General features: G+C 43.9%; 2 pseudogenes; one reads left to right on the top strand and one right to left on the bottom strand.

Moving 5' to 3' along the window:
* The first annotated feature begins 15490 nt into the window (after positions 1–15490).
* LOC123055559 (senescence-specific cysteine protease SAG39-like) lies at positions 15491–16280 on the top strand (annotated as a pseudogene).
* A 945-nt stretch (positions 16281–17225) lies between these two features.
* LOC123048401 (UDP-glucosyltransferase UGT13248-like) lies at positions 17226–19407 on the bottom strand (annotated as a pseudogene).
* Between the last annotated feature and the right edge of the window lie 2161 nt (positions 19408–21568).

Raw genomic sequence — 21568 nt, forward strand, 5'->3', positions numbered from 1 at the left:
GCCATGATGATACCCCTCGATGCCGACCAGTCATGTCCGACATATATGCCCAGTTCATCTAACCACACAGCAAAGCGTCGGTCTTCGGTGACCGGCAACAGACAATTACACATGTAAAGTTATGGCGCTTGTTCCTTCCTCTCATCAGTTTTCTTGATTGGTCAGGTTCCTTTCCTGCCTCATTTGAAATCCATCAGTTTCGTTGCCTTCATTAATAAATCAACACAATTTTGTCATGCAAAATTCATACACTTCTTGTTTAGTTTCGAATTTCATTGTAAGTAGTGCTGATTTGGAACTATTCAAGATCGATTCAAATGAATATTTAAGAAGGTGCACCACACATTTTTCTTGTGTGATGGTGTAATGGAAAGCTAATTGTGAAATTAATTGCTCTGTGAACATAATCCAAGGCGGACCACACATTTATCTTGGATGCAATGCTTGCTTCGATGAATTTCTTGAGTGTATCTATGTTCTATCCAATGTATAATGGAATTTTGGTTAGTTTCATATGCATCTCACAATAGTATGACTACCAATTTTCCAGGCAATATTAGTTTTTGACATGATTTCAAATTTCCTTGCTTCCATCCAAGTATAGATCTGCTCCAAAACTAATATTTTCGTGCTTCTTAATTCTGTACAACATCTAAATTGGTATATTGATCACCTAAACAGGCACATACATGTTAGCGACAATTTTTGCAAATTTATATGCCTCCTATTAAGGAGAGCCATGTTGATATAGCACTAATTCATGGTTCAAAACATCCATGCTTCTGATGTGTACTACATAGCTTCTTTTATCTATATAGCTTGCAGCCATACAAACTTGTCCTCATTGTCAGTACCATGGCGGAGAGAATTCAATTGCCCGTAACCTCATGAGCCTGCCCAGTTTAGTGTGTAACCTGACGAAACCACCAATGAATTCAGGTGAAATTGGTTTTCTAGATCATATAATGGTGCACCGACCTATTGGTGGCAAGCTTTGGTCATTCACATTCTATGCTTCCACAACATATAAGTTATGTTGAGAATGCATTTAACCATTGCTTCCAAAAAAACCCATGCTTATTATGTATCACTTTCAAAAAAATTAAGGTTGCAACATGCTCCCACTACTTCTTATTTATGTCTAGATAGTACATAATTTTGCTTCACCCACTGCCGGCTATGCTTCATCGCGAGCCGCTGAGATTGATGTTCTTTCGAGAGCTTCGGAGGAGATTGTACTATTATAAGTGAAGGTTGCAGCATGCTTGCAACCTTCCACTGCTTCTTATCTTTCTCTCGATCAGACATAATAAATTGGTTTAGACCACCACTAATCAGGCTTCATTGTATCTCACTTCCCTCTTACGGTAGTAATGTTTGCTTCTACCACTACATATGTGTACTTCCTTTATTCTCACATATACATGTTGCACACAGATACATGTTATGATCTGTGTCGGTTCTTTGGTAGGACTGCTTCATCATTTCTGACATATGTTTCCATCATTTTCTATTTATAGCACAACCACGCCGCTTACTTTATTTCTCATATAATTAAATTGTACACATACATTATTATCTACTACTCTGTTTTTTAGTAATGCCTAAATATGTCAAGGAGCGTGGTTTGATGTATTTTTTTACCAGCTTTAATGCTTATATTGTTTGGTCCTATATCCAGGACATCTAATTAGACTTCAATATTTCTCACATATGTTACTATGATAGTAAACTTTTTGCTTCAACCGCCGTTAGCGTATGCTTGGACCGACATTGAAATATGCTTCAAACATTCCGGGTGTTCCTTCTCCTGGTAAATTCGATAACCCACAGCTATGTAGGTGGGCAACCATCGGTATTCCTTAGTTTCAATATTCGATGCTTCTAATGACGGTGAGAAATGCTGAGAAAAAATTGTTTCATTGCTTCCTGTATAAAGAGCTTCCAAATATATGCATCGACAGTTGGCGGAAATTTTCGGGTTTCATGTTTCAAAATTCCTTGCTTCCACCCAACACTAATAATGCACCATTTGAACTATTTTCTAGCTTCATACGTCTACAAAAATGAAAGCATGACTGTACCAAATATATGCATTGAGGATTGTTTGTTAGAATTATTGTTAAAAGGCTTGTTTTTAGTATGCTTCTGTGCTCCAACCAATTAATGTTAGATGGGAGCAAATTTCTGGTTTCATTTTTCAAAATTACATGCTTCCTCCCAACACTAATAATCCACCATTTGCATTGTTTTCCAACTTCATACCTCTGTGTTTCTACACAGTACTCATCTATAAAAATGCTTTTGTGCCTTCATCTCATAATAACTTACAATGGGTTCAGTTTATGTTTGGCGACATAACCCATGTGTCCTCATTTGCCATATTTCATGCTTCCCACATTCTTGTTGGCCTCAGTCAACAAATAAGCTTTCTTATTTGTAACCACTTTTTCCATAGCTGCAGACAGAAAGACGAAGCACCACATATGCTCAAGAGTCAATGGTGTCAGCCTGGCTGCTCCTCTTTGGCCTCTTGTGGATCCTGATGTCAGCAGCAGCAGATTTGTGGGGCAAAAGAAAGTCATCAATTGCTAGGTCGGACAAGGTGGATGGGACAGTAGCGGTGGTGCAGCATACTATAAATTGCTAGTAATCCAGAAACGTCTACGGATTATGAAGCATGGTTTGTAGTGCTGGAAGCATGATTTTATATGATGAAAGCAAATTGAGCACGTTCAGGTTTTATACTGTGGGAGCAAATTCATCGATAAATGGATGCAGGTTTAATTCTACATTACGTTGGAATAAAATGTCTTTGATGTCGATGCAAAGTCACAAGAAACTCCTGGAAGCAAATTTAAATAATAATGGATTCAAGATATGCCTCATATGGAAGCAAACAGCCTAACCTAAAAACCAGGATTCAAGATTTGCTTCATAATCTTAACGAAACAAACATCCTGATGAGAAAATCAACAACAATTTCTCACGTTATTTACGGAGGTAGTGGTGATGGAGATATCTGCTAGCTTGATCTGGAGCATCAAACGAGGAGAAACGACAAAGTAATGGGAGCAGTTATGAAGCAGCAATAAATTAGGAAAGGAAAGCTCGTTATCTCTTGCGTGATCGGAAGTACAACCTGCTTCCATCTGACGGCCTATGGCTAGTCTGATAGATGCAAACCATCAGTAGTCTGATTCCAAGCGGCGCCTGAGGTTAAAACCCCTGACATAGAAGAGGAAAAGAGAATTTCTCCTATGCTCATGGAGAAGGTGAGTGGGACAGGATGCACACCGAAGCCTCCAGGAAAGGGATCGGCACCATAGGGCATAGACTTTGGTGATGCTGCCGTGTTGGGATGTGGTTCCCCCAAATCCATGCACACCCCCATATCCATCCAGGAGATGATGACCGCAATTGCCAGAGATAGGAAACAACACAAAGCGAAGCAGATCGAGTCAGAGACGTCGCTTCCATGGAACTATGGTAGACCAGCGAGGAGCTACCGCCACACTGCACGTACATCGATAACCACGCTGGGTTGCCGCGACCCCCCCCCCCCCCTGCCGTCACGTCACATCTGACAGGCGCCTCCACCCAACAAAAGCACCACTCAGCGACATCCTCATCAACAAACCGTGCCACAAGCCTGGCCATACGCTCTGCTGCCGCTGCACCCTACAATACTGCACTCCACTGCGCCACCCGACGGAGGAGGACGAAGACCCCGCCGCCAACAACCACGAGGGACTTTGCCCTGGCGACATCGGCTAGTGGTGGGTGAGGACATATGGCATCAGGGGAGGCGTATGCACACTAGTAGAAAACAGGGATTTGGTTGAGGCCAGGATAAGGGCATTAATCCCAGTTCACTCACAAACCGGGACCAAAGGGTGCATCAGTCCCGGTTCGTGAGGCCATGGCGCCGGCCGGGCCTCGGGGGCCATTGGTCCCGGTTCGTCCGACACTTTTGGTCCCGGTTCCAGACACGAACCGGGACCAATGGGCCTCGCTCCTGGCCCAGCACCTTTCGTCCCGGTTGGTGGCTGGAACCGGGACCAAAGATGAGTCTCCTGTCCCGGCTCTAGCCACAAACCGGGACTAAAGAGAAGCCTATATATACCCCTGCCCGCTCACTTCTCTGTTCGCTCACTGCTATGTTTTTTTGGCTGGCCGTGGAAGAGGTATGTGTTGCTCTAGCTCACCTCCTATGCACATGAGGTGCCCCATGAGCCTCTTCTTCTTCAATGAGAACTATAGTGTGGCATTGGTTTTAGTGTGATGATGAATTTGTATTAATTTGGTCAAACTACTAGGGAAAACCTTATACAAAACATCTTAGCAGTAGCGCTAGACAAAATGAAGCTACTGCTATCCTTTTAGCAGTAGCGCGTATTAGCAAAACGCGCTGCTGCTAAGTTTGAACTGGGCGCACATGGCTAGCCCCACTTAGGAGCGGCGTGTATCCGTACCCAGCGCTACTGCTATGCTCCGTAGCAGTAGCGCTTTTCTCGAACCCGCGCTACTACTAAACCTACCTTATCGTTCCCATGCAGCTGACCCTCTCTCTCCCTCTCAGTCACTCTCCCCCGCACGCCCCATCGTCCGTCGTAGCCGTCGAGCTGCTCCTCCTCCACCGAGGTACTCCCTCCATCCCTCCTCCTCCCCTCGCTCCTCCTCCCACCGCGCCCTCCTCCCTCCTCCTCCGGTCACCACCTCCTCCCTCCTCCTCCGGCCGCCCACTCCTCCCTCCTCCCTCCTTCGCCGGCAGCCCTCCTCCCACCGCCCCCTCCTCCTCCTCTCTCCTCCCTCCTCCCACCCCCTCCTCCTCCCTCCTCTGATCCCACCGCCCTCCTCCCCCTCCTCCTCCTCCCTCCTCCCACCCCCTGATCCCTCCATATCTATTTTTTTCTGTTTTTTACTGTATTTTTTACTATTGTATAATGTAGTTTTTTACTGTTTTTTAGTAAGTGTTTAATAGAATTAGTAAGAAAATTAATAGAACTAGTTGAACTAGTTTATTTTTAGTAAGAACTAGTTTATTTTTATTCATAGTAATTTAGTTGAACTAGTTGAATTTATAGAACTAGTCTAATTAAAATTTTACTATAGAACTAGTTTATTTTTAGTAAGAAAATTAATAGAACTAGTTTGGTGTATTTAACAGAATTCTAGGTTGATTCATTTTGAAGTGGACATGTCATATTTTGAACATGTCACATTTGTTGTTATTTTTTTAGTTAAAGCAATTATTCCCGCATCGACATCGACGAAGCCTATCCTACATCCTCGTCGTCGACTCGGCGGAGGAGGCCTGCTTGATTAGAGGGGCCATGTCTGGGAATGGGCTCCGCTGGGCTGGTACTGGGAGGTGCTACCTTTCGGGGGCACAACTTGGTGAGGAGCCAGCCCGTCGTTGACCCGAACCTTCTTTGTTGGTGGTCGCGTGGGCCAGTGACGGTGCCGAGGCTTCAGGACCCCGGGAGGTGGTACGTCACCGTGTCAGCGTGGAGGACGAGCACGTCCGTTGCTACATGGTTGCGTTCGAGGGCAGGTTCTCCAATACCTGGTAGGTTCTTCAGGGATCTCACTGGGGCTATGATCCTGTGATGGTTCCTTCTCTTTGGGTGTCCACCGCCCGCACTTATACCTGTCGTTCGCTAGGGTTTTAGTTGTATTAGTGATGTTATATGTATGATACTATTCGAGATGTGTTGGTGATAATGTTTGACGATGTACGGACGCAAGAGATGATTTAGTTTTGCTTATTGAATGCATGCTAATTGGAATACTAATTTATTTTATGATTTGGTTTTGCTTATTGAATGCTCAAATTGGAAAACTACTCCTATTTTGAATGCTCAAATTGGAGAGCACTATGCAAGGTGTATGCATTTCATTAGTTGATAGCTTATAGGGTTTTTGTTTTTGCGGAAATCAAGGAGCCCCTCCATCATCCCCGCCGTCGTCCCCGTCACTAACCCCCTCCGACCTCAAGGTGAGACCAGCCAAATCTCCATGTCAATATGAGTCCCATAAGATATTTTGAAATGTTTTTGTTCATATTTTCAACCATTGAAATGCAATGACCATCAAGTTTGAATGCTCATATGATGTAGATATAAACATGTATATCTTGTGTTGCTCAAATAGAACATGTGCTTGCCCAATTGGCCGGCCATGTTTGTAGGTTACACCTCCGAGTGGCCTATGTTTTGCCGGAGTGTTGATTAATTTCCGTTTCAGCAAATTTCAGACGCTCGATATGTCCTTTTTTAGCAAAGGTCATGCCGGATTTCTCCGTGAATTTTGGCATGAATTGTGCTAGAATATGTAAGAAATATCGAGTGGCTTGGATTTTCTAGAAAGATAATTAAACGACATTCCGGGTTGACTTTAAGTCTGTCGAGGCTCCATACATGATAGTCAACAAATGAGTGAGGGAGAAACTCTGCACCATATATGAGAGAAGAAGAATCCCGACTGTTGTCGTGGGGTTCGTTTTTCCTTCTTCTCCTTGTGCTAGACCTTTGTTATGGACTAGGGGAAGGAGGAATAACGAACATCACCGACGGTCGAAAATCAGTGAGGGAGTGTGTCCAACATATATGGGAGAGGACAAAGAATCCCGACTGTTGTCGTGGGGGTCGCTTCTCCTTGTTCCCTATGGTAGACATTTTAGTGTAATGCACTTTGGAATGACAGGAGTAGCTACCATCACCGGCGGTCGAATATATACACCACGTGAGCTTAGAGTTTTCAAGAAAAGACTCGACAGACCGATATTCAACCCGTGATGAATAATAATGATATAATTTAGTTTTTGTAGTACATATATTTAATTGTACAAGTTTAATCTTTGAATTATGAACATAGGAAATGTCGTCGATGTCGTCGTCGGACGACGATAGTCTCCCGGCGGAGTGCGACTAGTGCGGCGATGACCGGGGTCTGTGCGACAAGCCTCACCTGGTAGAAGGTCGGCGCTTCAGCATTAAGCTCTAGGAGACCTTCAATGTTGAAACGGTACGCAACAACGACAAGTGTTTTTTTTTTGTAATTAAGCACGACTTTTGCTACTTCAACATGTAATTTTCGTCTTTTACAATTCAACTAGCTTATCCCATGCCATACAAGACGCTATGTCTTGGAGAGGATGGATTTTGAAGATCATGAAAGTATGGAAACAAAGATAATTCAGCTAAGGACCCATCATGGTACGGATTTTGATGTAAATCTATGCAATTATGAGAGCGTAACCCATTTTGGTTGCCCGAATTGTGAAGCACTTTGCAAGACGTATGCTTTTCATGAGGGTATGCTTGTCACCATGGATCTTGGATTCTGACATCGAGCAAGATAGTATGGACATTTGGGTCCTTGTTGATATGCTTCCAATTCTACCGAAATGTGAGTTTCTCAAAGATAGTTATTAAGTAATTTATATTATTTATTTCAAAATAGTTGACATCTTATTTCCATTGATAGCTTATTTTGATTCTACAAAGAATGTGCGGAACATGGTAGACAGAACATAGTACATCGATGGCTCAGAATTAACTTATTAGGAGAAAAATCACCTGATCTCATTTATTAATGATCTTGAGAATTACAATATCTATTATCAAACTCCTCCACATTATGGTCAATACGTGCCACTAGTGCACGTGTTGAACTACGGTAACATCCATGGAGATGCCATGGTAAGATTCTTTACTATTACGACATCGGTGCATCTTTTGCATAAATTCTTCTAAAACTCAACTACATTGCTAACTACGAAGTTATTACTATGTTTTTCAACAGAAAATCTCGAAGGATTGTGTGCCTCATCTGATGTTTCTGAAAGGTCGCCTTGATGTTATGAACTTACGGCCAGGTCATCCTACGAATCACTCCTGTTCATACCGGATTTCTAAAACCGATGAAGACATGACAATCAAAGATTGGAAAATATGTATGCTCAATCGTAGGGAGCTACTTGGAAGCAACATTGTGCAAACCGCAAGAATTGGAGATAGGATAATCTCCATTCTCCATAATGGAGAGTCAGGGCCTATCTTGTTCTTTGCTATTTTACCTAAGAGAGGGTAGTAGGTCCTATGAGAGAGGAGTAGGTCCTAGGTACAATGTGTTATTACGTGCTACAATGTGTTAGAGTTGATGATGAGGAGGAGGAGTTGTGATTATGACTAGTGACCAACACTAGTAGAAAAAGGACCTAATGTGAGACACATTAGTCCCGATTCGATTTAAGCCCAGTACTAATGGTACCATTAGTCCCGGTTCGAACGGCTATGCATTAATGCCGGTTCGTGTTGAACCTTTATTACCGGTTCATGCCACGAACCGGTACTAAAGGGGTGGTGGCAGGCTGGCGTCAGGCCGGGGCCCCACGAGCCCCTTTAGTCCCGGTTCGTGGCACAAACCGGTACTAAAGGGCTAACCTTTAGTACCGGTTTGTGCCACGAACCGGGACTAAAGGGGTCAGACCTATAGTCTCGATTGGAGACACAAACCGGGACTATAGGGCAATTTTCAAACTCAACCCCCCCCCCCCCCCCCCCCCCCCCCCCCGTGTATCGCCATTTCAGTTTTGAAAAAACAAAAGAAAATGATAAAAAATTCAAAAAATAAAATTCTTTGAGATGTAGTTATATTACTACATCTACTAGTTAGGAAAATTAAAAAACTTAAATTTGGACATGTTTTGCAAAAATGTGTTATGAAAAAGTAAACTGGCTATAACTTTTGCATACGGTGTCAGAAAAAAACGTATAATATATCAAAATGTTCAGCACAAAAATCCGCATCCGATTTTGACCGCCATAGACTTGTTTGCAAAATTTTAGAATCCTCAAATTGTAAAAGGAAAAAAAAGATATGCCCAAATTTCAGTTTTTTTGAATTTTGGTCAAACTGTGGTCAAACTACTTATTCAAGAAATATTTGTGTTACTAAATAAGTTTTCAAGAATATTAGTGTTACTAAATAATTATTTTAGTTTTTCAAATTTTGGCCAAATCTGGTCAAACTATGGTCAAATTGTGGTTAAACTAATTATTCAAGAAATATTAGTGTTAGTAAATAATTACTGTTTTTTAGAATAATAGTTTCAAACTCAAACGGTGAAACGTGTGACCTAATGCTCAAGCTAAACTCCTGAGGGTTAATAGGATTGACAGCTTACATTTGTCAGGAAAACAACAAGTGCAGACTTGGAAAGTAGGGGGAATAGAACTTCGAAGTTAAGCGTGCCCAGGCTGGGTTAGTGAGAAGATGGGTGACCAGCCGGGAAGTTAGACGATTTGGAATGAGTGATCCACACTTGAGCAATTAAGAGGGGTGATTAGAGACTAAATTATCAAATAATTCAGAAAATTGAAAATCGACAAAATAATCAATTTTCTTTTCCAAAATCTTCAAAAAAAATCAAAAAAAAACATTTAGTACTGGTTGGTGTTACCAACCGGTACTAAAGGTCCCCCATACCACGGCGCGAGCTCACGCCAGGTGGTGGGCCTTTAGTGGCGGTTCGTGCCGAACCGGTACTAAAGGGGGGGGGGGCTTTAGTCTCCACCCTTTAGTGCCGGTTGCAGAACCGGCACTAAAGGCCCTTACAAACCGGTAATAAAGCTCCGTTTTCTACTAGTGCAACTTGCTATATGATGTATCATTGATCAAAATGATGATCATGAGGAGGTGTTATATGATAATCATGTATTATGATGATAAGTTGTTAATGATATGATGATGATGACGATTTATTATATCATTGGGTGAAAGAACCACAGATTAGTTTCAAGTGGATGGATCCATCCACTTGAAACTAGTCCACGGCTCTTTCACCCACTGATGTAATAACTCATTATGATGTAAAAACAATCTCTAAATTTCTACAGTATGAAAACTTGTATAATGGTGTATGAAATGACATAAAACGAAAAAGAAATAGAATATGCAATAATAGTAGTAGCGCGGGAGTGGAGGCGCGCTGCTAGTACTTACCAGCAGCGCGCTATGAGAAAACCGCTGCTACTAATCACATATAGCAGTAGCGTGTGTTGACAAGCGCTACTCCTAACCTTTAGCTGTAGCGCCTTATCTGTAGCGCGGCAACCCGCGCTACTGATAGGCCAAAAAGCCGCGCTACTGCTAGGCTTTTCCCTAGTAGTGTCACTTCTCTATACATGATGTTCTGTAATGGTTTTTGACACACTTAATTATATATTATGCACGCAGATGAACCGGCAATGGATGTACGGTGGCAGATGCACCTCCGAGTACATTAAGGGCGTGCATTATTTTCTCAAAGTGGCTGAGGCAAGCAAGCACAATGGTTTTATGTATTGTGCATGCCCTATCTGTGGGAATACGAAGTCTTACTGTGAATCGAAAACCCTTCACATCCACCTGCTTGAGAAGGGCTTCATGTCATAGTATAATGTTTGGACCAAGCACGGAGAAAGAGGTGTTATGATTGAAGACAACGAAGAAGAACGGGATGATGACAACTGTTCGCCCCCTGAATACGGTGATGCTGCAATGGGGAAGCTGAAGATCAAGAGGAACCGGACGATGTGCCCGATGATGATCTTCACCGGGTCATTGCTGATGCAAAGAGACAATGCCAAAGTGAAAGGGAGAAGTTGAAGTTCGGTCGCATGTTAAAGGATCACACAAAAGGGTTGTACCCAAATTGTGAAGATGACAACACAAAGCTCAGTACCCCACAGAATTGCTGCAATGGAAGGCAGACAATAGTGTATCTGGCAACGGATTTGAGAAGCGTCTGAAAATATTGATGAAGAAGCTTCCAAAGGATAACAAATTGCACGAAAATACGTACAGAGCAAAGAAGGTTCTATGCCCTCTAGGATTGGAGCTGCGGAAGATACATGCATGCCCTAATGACTGCATCCTCTACCGCGGTGCGTAAAAGGATTTGAACGCATGCCCGGTATGCGGTGAATTGCGGTATAAGATCAGACGAGATGACCATGATGATGTTGAGGGTGAGCTCCCCAGGAAGAGGATTCCTACCAAGGTGATGTGGTATGCTCCTATAATACCACGGTTGAAACGTCTATTCAGAAACAAAGAGCATGCCAAGTTGATGCGATGGCACAAATTTAGGGGAACGCGACAGAAAACAAAAATTTCGGTATAGCGAGCACGCCCGGGACCACTATGGAGACTGCATACAAGGTTTGATCTGATCCGACCGATTTGAAGCGCAGCGGAAGTAGAGTCGGTGGAGATCGTCGGTGCAGATCCCCGCAGCTAGGATTTACAACCTCCCAACCGCGAGGATGTACTCCCTCGCGGGACAGCCCTTCGGGAGGCGGTCGGACAGTCCCCCGGACGATGTCGCGGACAGCCCTTCGGGAGGATCCTCGAAACTCGGACGGTAACTCGGACAGCCCTTCGAGAGGATACTCGAAAAGCCCCTCGGGCAAAAGATCGAAACTACAATCTCTCTATGGGGTTGCACACATATGGTGTCAGCTATCCGGCAGGGCTTCGCCGTCCAGAACTAGTTCCTGCCGGAACCCAGACAGCCTTTCGGCTCTACGAAACTATTTCGCTGGGAGGGAGAGAGAAGCTAGACAAGTCATGGCATGTGTATGAGAGCAAGGGAAGATCTTTGGGCAGCCCCCTCACCCCCTATTTATAGGAAAACCAAGGGGTAGGGTGCCTCCACAAATTACCAAAAACTCCCATGCATTAGGTCACACATGAGGGTGTTATGGGCAAAATGGGGGGCCATGTGGAGCTCCATGGAGCACCACCATGTTTGGCCATCCAAACCCTTGGGGGCCCCCCATGAGGGGCTTCCTTGGCCCCCAAGCCCTTCTAGAAGCCTTTTCACAAAAGCCCTAAAATGTGGCTTTCCAAAAAATATCCATAAAGCTGATTTTCACTATTCACGACGACATTTTTCAGCGTCCGTTCGAACTGAAAATATTTATGTGGGCTTAGAACATTTCCAGTACCCACTAAAATAATTTTCAATGCGTTCCGAAACAATTCCGGTTTAGTGATTTTCATCTGCGAAACGCATCTGAAGTGGCTCCAGCAGCTCCGGAACATTTCCTGTTTTTATCCCGGAAAATTCCAAGAAGTTCCCAGAATGATTCTGGCACCCTCCAAGAATTATCAGGCATGTGCCGAAACCAATTTCACTTAATAGTATATCTCGAAACAACTTTTCGGTTTCACCGAAACTCATCCGATGACCTCTCTCTGCGGAACTTTTCCGCTGTCCGAAACTTTTTCGGTGATTTTCTCTCAGACTCCCTGTCTAGTATTCAGCAGATAGATGACCCTTAAGCGTGTGACCCTATAGGTTCGGTGAAGTATAGACATGACCCGGAACCCCTTCCGATCAATGATCAATATCGGAGCCGTGGACACCCATATTGACCCCTATACCCACACGAATAAATATTCGAGTGAACCTCCAGTTGCAGTGAGCTATTCCTGTTGCTTCACGATATGTCACAAACACCCGAGGTGAGATTTATTGCATCCCCGTGGACGAACAATTTGTCCACCATGCAAGTTACCTCGTTACCGATTATGTTCTCTTTTCTCGTTTCCGTGTTCCGGCATCCTAGTGATCAAATCACAAGGTGTCTGGCCAGACGATTATGGATACCGTAACACCGAGAGGGCCCGAGAATATTTCTCCATCGTCGGAGGAGCAAATCCCAATCTTGAGCTATCTCGTTACTTGCCATACTTTTCCGTGAACCCGTAAGCCGCCGTAATAGCCACCCAGTTACGGATGACGTTTAACAAACCCCAAAGTTCACGAAGCAAGTACGAAGGAACTCGATACTCTCATGGTCTAAGGAATTATGCAAACATTAACTATCTCTATGTTATTAACCATAAACATGTGATGAAAAGAATCTCATAGCATAACATCAATTTGGGTCGATTCAACACAAGTGTTCTACCAACATCGCGCCCTCAGAATTGCCAGCATAGAAATGCCCATGATCAGGAAAATAGGATCATCATGCAATACATGAGCCAGTCTTAGAGGCAAGACTAGGAATACATTTTACCGTTTAGTATACCGCACGTGCACATGAGTTTCCCTCCGAGCCTCATGGATATTGCAGACTCGAGAATCATTGCAGTTATAGCATGGAAGCTAAACATTCATTACAAACTTTGGAGATACAAAATAACTATTATTACTACCTCTAGGGCATATCTCCTGCAGACTCCCACTTGCACTAGAGTCATAATCCAGTTACGTGGCTTCCCTAACACCAATGGCTATCTGGTGCTGCTCATGCTTTGCTCGTGGTAGAGGCTTTGTCATCGGGTCTGACACGTTCAGATCCGTGTGAACTTTGTGTACTTTCACTAAACCCGCTTCGACATGATGTCGAATGAGTTTATATTTGCGTTCAATATGTCTTGTCTTATGTTGCGAACTTGGCTCCCTTGCCTGAGCCACGGCGCCACTATTATCACAATAGATCTGCACCGGGTCCACGGCGCCACTAGTCGACGAGATTGCCATTCTGGGCCCTGTATTTCTACACAATATGTTCCCCTTTGAGAGGTTCATGGGAGTCTTCAAGAAATATGTTCGTAGCCGTGCTAGGCCAGAAGGAAGCATCTCCGCAGGCCATCAAACAGAGGAGGTCGACAGGCCTCACCTGGACGAAGATCGGCGCTTCAGTATTAAGCTGGAGGAGACCTTCGATGTTGAAACGGTACGCAATGACAACAAGTGTTATTTTTTCGTAATTAAGCACGACTTCAACTATTTCAACATGTACTTTTCATCTTTTACAATTCGACTAGCTTATCCCATGCCATGCAAGACGCTACGTCTTGGAGAGGATGGGTTTTGAAAACCATGAAAGTATGGAAACAAAGAAAATTCACCTAAGGTCCCATCATGATATAGATTTTGAAGTAAATCTGTATAATTCTGAGAGCGTAACCCATTTTGGTTGCAAAAATTGGGAAGCATTTTGCAAGATGTATGGTTTTGATGAGGGTATGCTTGCCACCATGGATCTTGGTGATCCTGACATCGAGCAAGACAATATGGACATTTGGGTCCTTGTTGATACGCCTCCAATTCTACCGCTATGTGAGTTTCTCAAACATAGTTATTACCTAATTTATGTTGTTCATTTCAAAATAGTTGATAGCTTATTTTCATTGACAGCTTATTTTGATTGTTCAAACAATGTGCGGAACATGGTAGACAGAACCTACTACACCGATGGCTCTGAGTTAACTTATAAGGAGAAAACTCATCTGGTCGGATTTTGTACTGATCTTGAGAACTACAATATCTATTGTAAAACTCCTCCACATTATGGTCAATACGTGCCACTAGTGCACGTGTTGAACTACGGTAACTACTATGGAGATACCCTGGTAAGATTTATTACTATTACAACATCCGTGCATCTTTTGCATACTTCTAAAACTAGTACATCATTGCTAACTATGAAGTTATTACTATGTTTTTCAACAGATAATCTCAGAAGATTGTGTGCCTCATTTGATGTATTAGAATGGTAGCCTTGATGTTTTGAACATACAACCAGGTCATCCTACGAATCTCAACTGTCCATACCGGATTTCTAAAAGTAGTGGAGACATGAAAATCAAAGAATGGAAAAAATGTATGGACAGTCGCAAGGAGGTTCTTGGAAGCAAAAGGAAGCGAAGCGTAAAAATTGGAGATAGGATGATCTCCATTCTCCATAATGGAGAGTCGGGGTCTATTTTGTTTTATGCTATTTTACCTTAAAGAGGGTATTTAGGTCCTACCTAATACTGATGATCATGTGCTAAGAACAATTAAGTAGGGTTGGTTCACTAACTATGAGGATGATGATCGTATGACTTGTTATTAATAACGAGCAGAAGTTGTATGATGATGATTAGTAGGACTTGTTATTATGAGGATGCATGATGCGGGCATGAAGAGTTATTATATATCAGTGGGTGAAATGAACATGGATTGGAATGAAGTGAAGGCAACAAGCATGTGGTCCATGTCGAAAGTAGTACTAATCCAAACTTGATCAAGTTAGGATTAATATTACTTTCGACATGCACCACATGTTGCCTTCACTTTAATCTAAGTCATGTTTAGGCATAGCAGTAGCGTTGGTAAATCAAGCACGGAAATAAGAGAGGACAGTTCTCTCTGTTAGCTAGCTTACACACCCTAAATTACCCCCTAAACCCTCCCCCCTTTCAAAAAATAACAAAAACCACAGCCACTGAAATGCTGACGCGTGGATGCCTTTCGGTCCCGGTTGGTGTCACCAACCGGGACCAAAGGCCCTCCTGCCTGGGCTGGCCGCAGCGGCCACGTGGAGGCCCATCTGTCCCGGTTCGTGTAAGAACCGGGACTAAAGGGCTAGGGCATTAGTAACGACCCTTTAGTCCCGGTTCAACAACCGGGACAAAAGGCCCTTACCAACCGGGACAGATGACCCTTTTTCTACTAGTGGTTTCAACCCTATCAAGGATCAATGCCTGTGTGGTAAGTACACAAAAATGTGTTGCATATGTGTTAATAATGTATAGGACAATACTATAGCAACACCATTATTTCTAAGCCGTTGTTGGGCATTTTCTGTTGTTGCCGCGAGAAAGGGCTTGTAAAACTGAAAACTGGCAAGTTACTGTCGCTGTCGGAGCAAGAGTTGGTTTACTGTGATGTCCATGGTAAAGATCAAGGCTGTGAGGGAGGACTCATGGATGATGCCTTCAAATTCATTATCAATAATAGAGGCCTTACCATGGAGTCCAGCTACCCTTATACTCCAACTGATGGTAAGTGCAAGGCTGGATCCAATAGCGAAGCAAGCATCACCGGCTTTGATGATGTGCTTGTCAATAACGAGGGCGCCCTATGAAGGCGCTAGCCAACCAACCAGTGTCTATAGCAGTGGACGGAGGCGACATGACATTCCAATTCTACTATGGCGGGCTCATGACTGGGTCCTCCGGCACTAACATGGACCATGGAATTGCAGCAAATGGATTTGGAAAGGCTAGATGGTACAACTTATTGGTTGATGAAGAATTCATGGGGCGCAACTTGGGGTGAAGATGGCTACTTGAGAATGGAGAAGGACATTGCAGACAAAAAGGCCATGTGTGGTCTTTCCATGGAGCCTTCTTACCCACCAAATAGGAATTATCCCACCAAATTCCACGTAATCATACATATGGATAGTTCTCAGATAAATAAGGTCGCCATGTCCTATGTGTAGTTCATACGTATCCGTAAATTATATTGAGATGATGTATCTTATGTGCATACATTTTTATTCTTTATAAATTAATACCATGGGTGATATATTATAACGAACAAATCGATTAAGAATTATGTAGATATTCCATGAAGCTTTCAAATGTCTAAAGATTTGACTATGTTAATAGTAAACTCTGAAAGTTATTTTCATATATTCATGGTATTCTACAGTGTCTTCAAGTATTTGTGGGAATGTAATGTAATGTCTTAACAAAACTTGGACGCATCCTACTAGTAATTTGTATCATTAGAGCATACTACATCCAATATTTCAAAGAAATCAATCAATTGCAATAAGATTATGAGAAAACTCCCGCTTCCCAAAAGAGCCTAACATAGGGTACCCTGTGCTATGATGTGATAGACATTGACAGAGGGGACATGGTTATACTATCTTACATATGCATATTATGATGTTCTTTGAAACCATGGATTACTCTTTCATGTGTCTTTGGATGTATCTGATTAACCAAGACATCTCTGGTTTCTTGTATTGTATACACTTGTTAGTTTCAAATTTCAGTGCGAAATTAAATTTAGAGAACTCCTAGTTCTAAATATGCATTCAAAGAAATTTTAGCATTAATGGAGAATCATCGTCTTAGCTTAATTAATAATGGGGAACTGTTTTATTGTGTGGAACACTAAGAATATCCATGGATAGAATACATTGACTATTTCTATAACAATACTTTTACAGGCTCCATACGATCTATTCAAATTGATTCTATACCATGTAAAGAATTTTTCACGTGTTTATAGTACACTAAAAATTGAACATCCTTATAAATGGTGAGAAGATAACATTCTACTTACAACGTATGTTATTCTCTCTAAAAGAATTGTATCAGTGAAAGCACCACTTACTTGCTTAGTTTGAAGTAGGGAATGCATTGATATGACTTCATATTGCCGTATACTTTGCAGCAAAGTCGGCAATATGCTTATCTGAGCTCCCTCCTTCCTGCATTGCATTCTTCGCCTTTCTCATCCACTTTGCAGCATTTCTTTTGAACTCATCCTTTCTATCTCCATCCATCACCTCTCTAATACTCCTCTCGACCTCTGTCCTCTTTAGCCACCCATTCTGGCCCTTCCGTACTCGCACACCAATTCCCCACACACTCTCCACATACTTCGCTATGGTGGGTTGGTCCGCCCAATGTGGGATTCCCACAAGAGGAACACCACTAACAACTGCCTCCAATGTTGAGTTCCATCCACAGTGGGTAACAAAACAACCTACAAGTATATTCATGAATTTAAATCTAAAGTGTTATCATTATTTTCTAACTTTGTAAAACCTTTTTTATATTTATCTCCATAATAAGAGTAAAATAAATGTAATTTGGGTTAACATACCGATTGCCTTGTGTGACAAAACCTCAAGTTGGGGGCACCACTCAACAATTAGTCCGTTGTTCACACATTTCAGTTTGACTTCTTTAGATAACTTGTGTGCCTCGTTTGATCTTACAACCCAAAGAAATGGTTTGCCAGAATTGCATAGCCCACTGCCAAGTTCCTCTAACTGGGTTGCATCATAGTTAGAGACGGTCCCATAGGATACAAGCGCAACAGAGGAAATGCTATGCTTCTCTAACCAATCCATGCATAATGCATCAGCACTGAACAAGTTGAAACCATAAGACTTGTTGGATGGTAAGCGATTATCATCAAGGTAGTATGATGGCAAGGTTGGGCCTACCACCTTCGCTCTCCATGTTAACTCCATGTACTCTTCCTCCTGCTCAGTTGGCAAATTGTTATTCCATATAAAACTGACTAAGAAGAATCAAGTATGAAAATGTCCTACTCACAGGAGCGTATTTGTTCGCCCCTACCCATATGAATCGCTCCACATGATCAATCCAATGTGTCCTATAAAATTAATAGCTGATTGGCGGAACACATGTATGTTTAGTGGTCATGCAAGTCCTAGCTTGTAGCACATGAGGCCACTGTGCTCCACCATATATTTCAAGCTGAATTTTCCGTTTCGCGTCCTCCTCTTGTTAGAAATGTGGAACAAAAGATTATAGAAAAGTAGTAGACGTGCTCCCCTTACACCCTGTCATGTGTCTGGAGTGTCTTTGTTGTGCTTTACTCCTCTTATAAACTAAAAAGTAAAATAAAAATATACTATTTGTTAAATGATGAAGGCAACGGCTTTGTTGGTAAGATATTTAGAACATACAAATGCAATAAAAATACATATTTATAAGTAACATTATAAAATTATAACTTTTTGAGCAAATAAAATTCATTCTTTGTCAAAGAAAAAAAAATTATAAAGCTCTGCTCTCAACAGTGCAGAACGTGTAAAGTTTAATTTCCAAGGACTTCTTTAAGCACAAACGCTCACCTGCAGAGCAGACAAGTCTCAAAGTATGGCGCACCTTTGGCTCGATGTCACGGAAAGAGTTGACGAGCACGTCGTCGGCGTCCTCCAGCCCGTCGAACTGTTTAATAGACGTCTTCGTGAGCACCGGCTACGACTCCGGAACAGCCGCGAACGGCGGCATGTCCTCCGGCCCAAGCTCCACGCCCAGCGCTCCTCTCGCGAGTAGTGCGCACCCGTCCGTCACCGGCAGCGCCAGCCGCCCCGCCCAGAGCTCCCCATAGACGATGTCCACTGCACACGGCTGGGAGAAGAAGGCCGCGGTGGCCATGCCGGCCGCCCGCGCCACCCGCAGCGCCCACGCAAGATGAGGGTCGTAAACCAGCACGCGCACTGGCCGCCCAGCGCGCGCCTCGGACAGGAGGAGCTCCCGCAGCGTCTCGGACCCGACGGCCTCCAGTCGCGGGAAGTACTCCGCGTAGTCGGGGCACGACGCCATGCCACCAGCGTCGAAGCCGTCCGAGATGGCGGCCACGCGGAACGGCGCGCCAGGCTGCGTGGTGGTGGAGAGCACGTACCGGGTGACGACGAGGGTGGGGCGGAGGCCGTGGTACGCGAGGCGGCGGCTGAACTGGAGCATCGGGTTTGTGTGGCCCTGCGCCCCCGGGAACGGGAGAAGGAGCACCCTCGGGCCGTCGCCTGCTCCATGGCCGAGGATTGAGCCAGTGGTGCCCGTGGTCTCCATGTTGACAGCGTTCATGGTGTTGGGAATGGTCAAATTTGCTGCCACGCTCTTGTCTGTGTGTCTTGCACTGACGAGTGGAAGGAACCAGGAAGGTGGAAAATTTTATAATGTATCGTGTTCACACAAAATCCAGGGGAGACATGGTCATATTTGTTGTTTATTTGTCACGAACCGAGGTGCACAACGCCAGGTATAAACATTTTGTCCAAAAAAAAGGTTGTAATATGAGCAAAATTTTACTGCAATTTTCACTCCATTTATTTGCTAATATAAGGATTTATTCTCTGCAAAACATTATTAATTTAGTTTTAAGACTCATTTTTGACTTATTGCGCTTGATCCATGTCGGCTCGCTGCAGCGGCTCCTCGACGGTGGTAGAAGCTGAGAAAGTCTATCGCGGCCGCAGATGAAGTAGGGTTCCTTATTGCGCTTTATCCATGTCAGATCCGAGCATCACCCGTACGATATGGTGCGCCATGGTGTTCCAGAAGCCTGGAGTAGGGGTATGAGGGTTCCCAGCCTCCGGCGGTAGCTGATTTTGCGATGGTCGGACAGCACCTCGTTGGCCGCAGCTTTGTCTGGACTGGGCCAAAGATGGTAATTTTGTTGCCGTCGCAGCATAAGCGTTGCTTCAAAGGAAAAAAAAAACAGTTCGAGGGAGCCCAATAGGGCTAGTGTCGCAAAACTTCAAACGCAACACAAGTCTCGTTGCCAAGGCCTATGTGCTCGCAGCAGCGGGCCTTCTTCAACAACTCAGATGTTGGAGCGGGGAGAGTCGACTACCGCATCATTGTTCTTGCGCATGATTCCCATAGAAAAGAAAATCCTATCACTTTTATAATTCAACTCTCTCCTTAGCTGAGCTACACTTGAGCATCGCTGTAGGTGTCGCTTTCTTCTCCCGTCGTCAAGCAAAGCTATAGGCTATTTGAGCACATACCGAACACCAACAACATGGGCAAAAGTTTAATTCTACCTTAGCCTTTGCAATTGTGAATACACAATCTTTGAATCTTAGGCCATCTTAGGCCCGCCACTACTCTTTGAGCTCAAGAAAGGGTGGTGAATTGGACATTGAGAGTGAGGGCAGGACGGAGGCAGCGTTGTGGGTTGGTGGACGCGAACTTGTAGCAAGCGGCATGAGCCGGAGCATTTACTCTATTGCCAAGCACCTAGCGGTGCTCTCCTATTTTCCGGTAATTTCTTTTACAACAGAAAAAAGGTGGGGTCAAAAAAAGGATTGTGTCGAATATTGTGTAACAGATATGTTACAGCTGGACTCCTAGTGGTATTATGTTTAGATAGGATATAAAGGCGTGTTCTCAGGACACTCGTATCCTACGCCTCTCATATAATGCGGGATAGACACACGATGTAACCAATGCCAACATAATAGCACAGACGCGCAGGGGGAACCGGCAACGTGTGCCGGCCCCCAGGTGGCTGGAGTGTTGTATTGTGACCGTGTCATGGGGAGGACCACGCTTCGGGGATATAGCTATATCGGCGAACCTCGTTAACAAATCTCGGCATCGTGCTCGTGTGATTGCTTGGTCCTCGGATGATCGACTACGTGCGTCGGATTAATTCTAACAAGTGGTATCATAACAAAGTTGTTAAGAGGTCGTGTTGCGTTAATCTAGAGGACGAAGGAAGCAAGCGATCATGATACGGAAGCGAATATAGTCGGTGACTTGTGATCTAGTAGCAGAGTTGGCCGGGTTATCTTCAAGCAGTAATCGAACGAACAAGATCGATCTAGAAGCGGGCAGCGGCAGAAGCTGCTAGGGTTGCATGGCGTACGTGTCGAGATGTACGGCAGTAGATCCACCTGATCGATGGTGTGAGCGTCAGTGGCGGCATGCTCACTTGTTGTGATCACTGGCGCTTGGCAGACATGGCAGGAGGCCCGTCCAAAAGCTCGGCTAGCAAGCGCATGGACCATGCACCGGTGCAGCCGTCCAGCGGACATTTGCCAACCTTTTCCTACTTCGGTTCCGGTTTTTTGATCCACATATCGATTCGTGGTTTTTCTACCTATCCCTACAGGTCAAGACGCTTGTTACACGTAGCTCAATCTGATGTCATCATGCTGCCTAGTTTCCCTTTTGGGCAATGTGTGTAGGCTCCACATGTGTTGCTTAGTTGGGCTCCTAGGGA

This window comes from Triticum aestivum, chromosome 2D (assembly GCF_018294505.1).
Source record: "Triticum aestivum cultivar Chinese Spring chromosome 2D, IWGSC CS RefSeq v2.1, whole genome shotgun sequence".
Lineage (NCBI taxonomy): Eukaryota > Viridiplantae > Streptophyta > Magnoliopsida > Poales > Poaceae > Triticum > Triticum aestivum.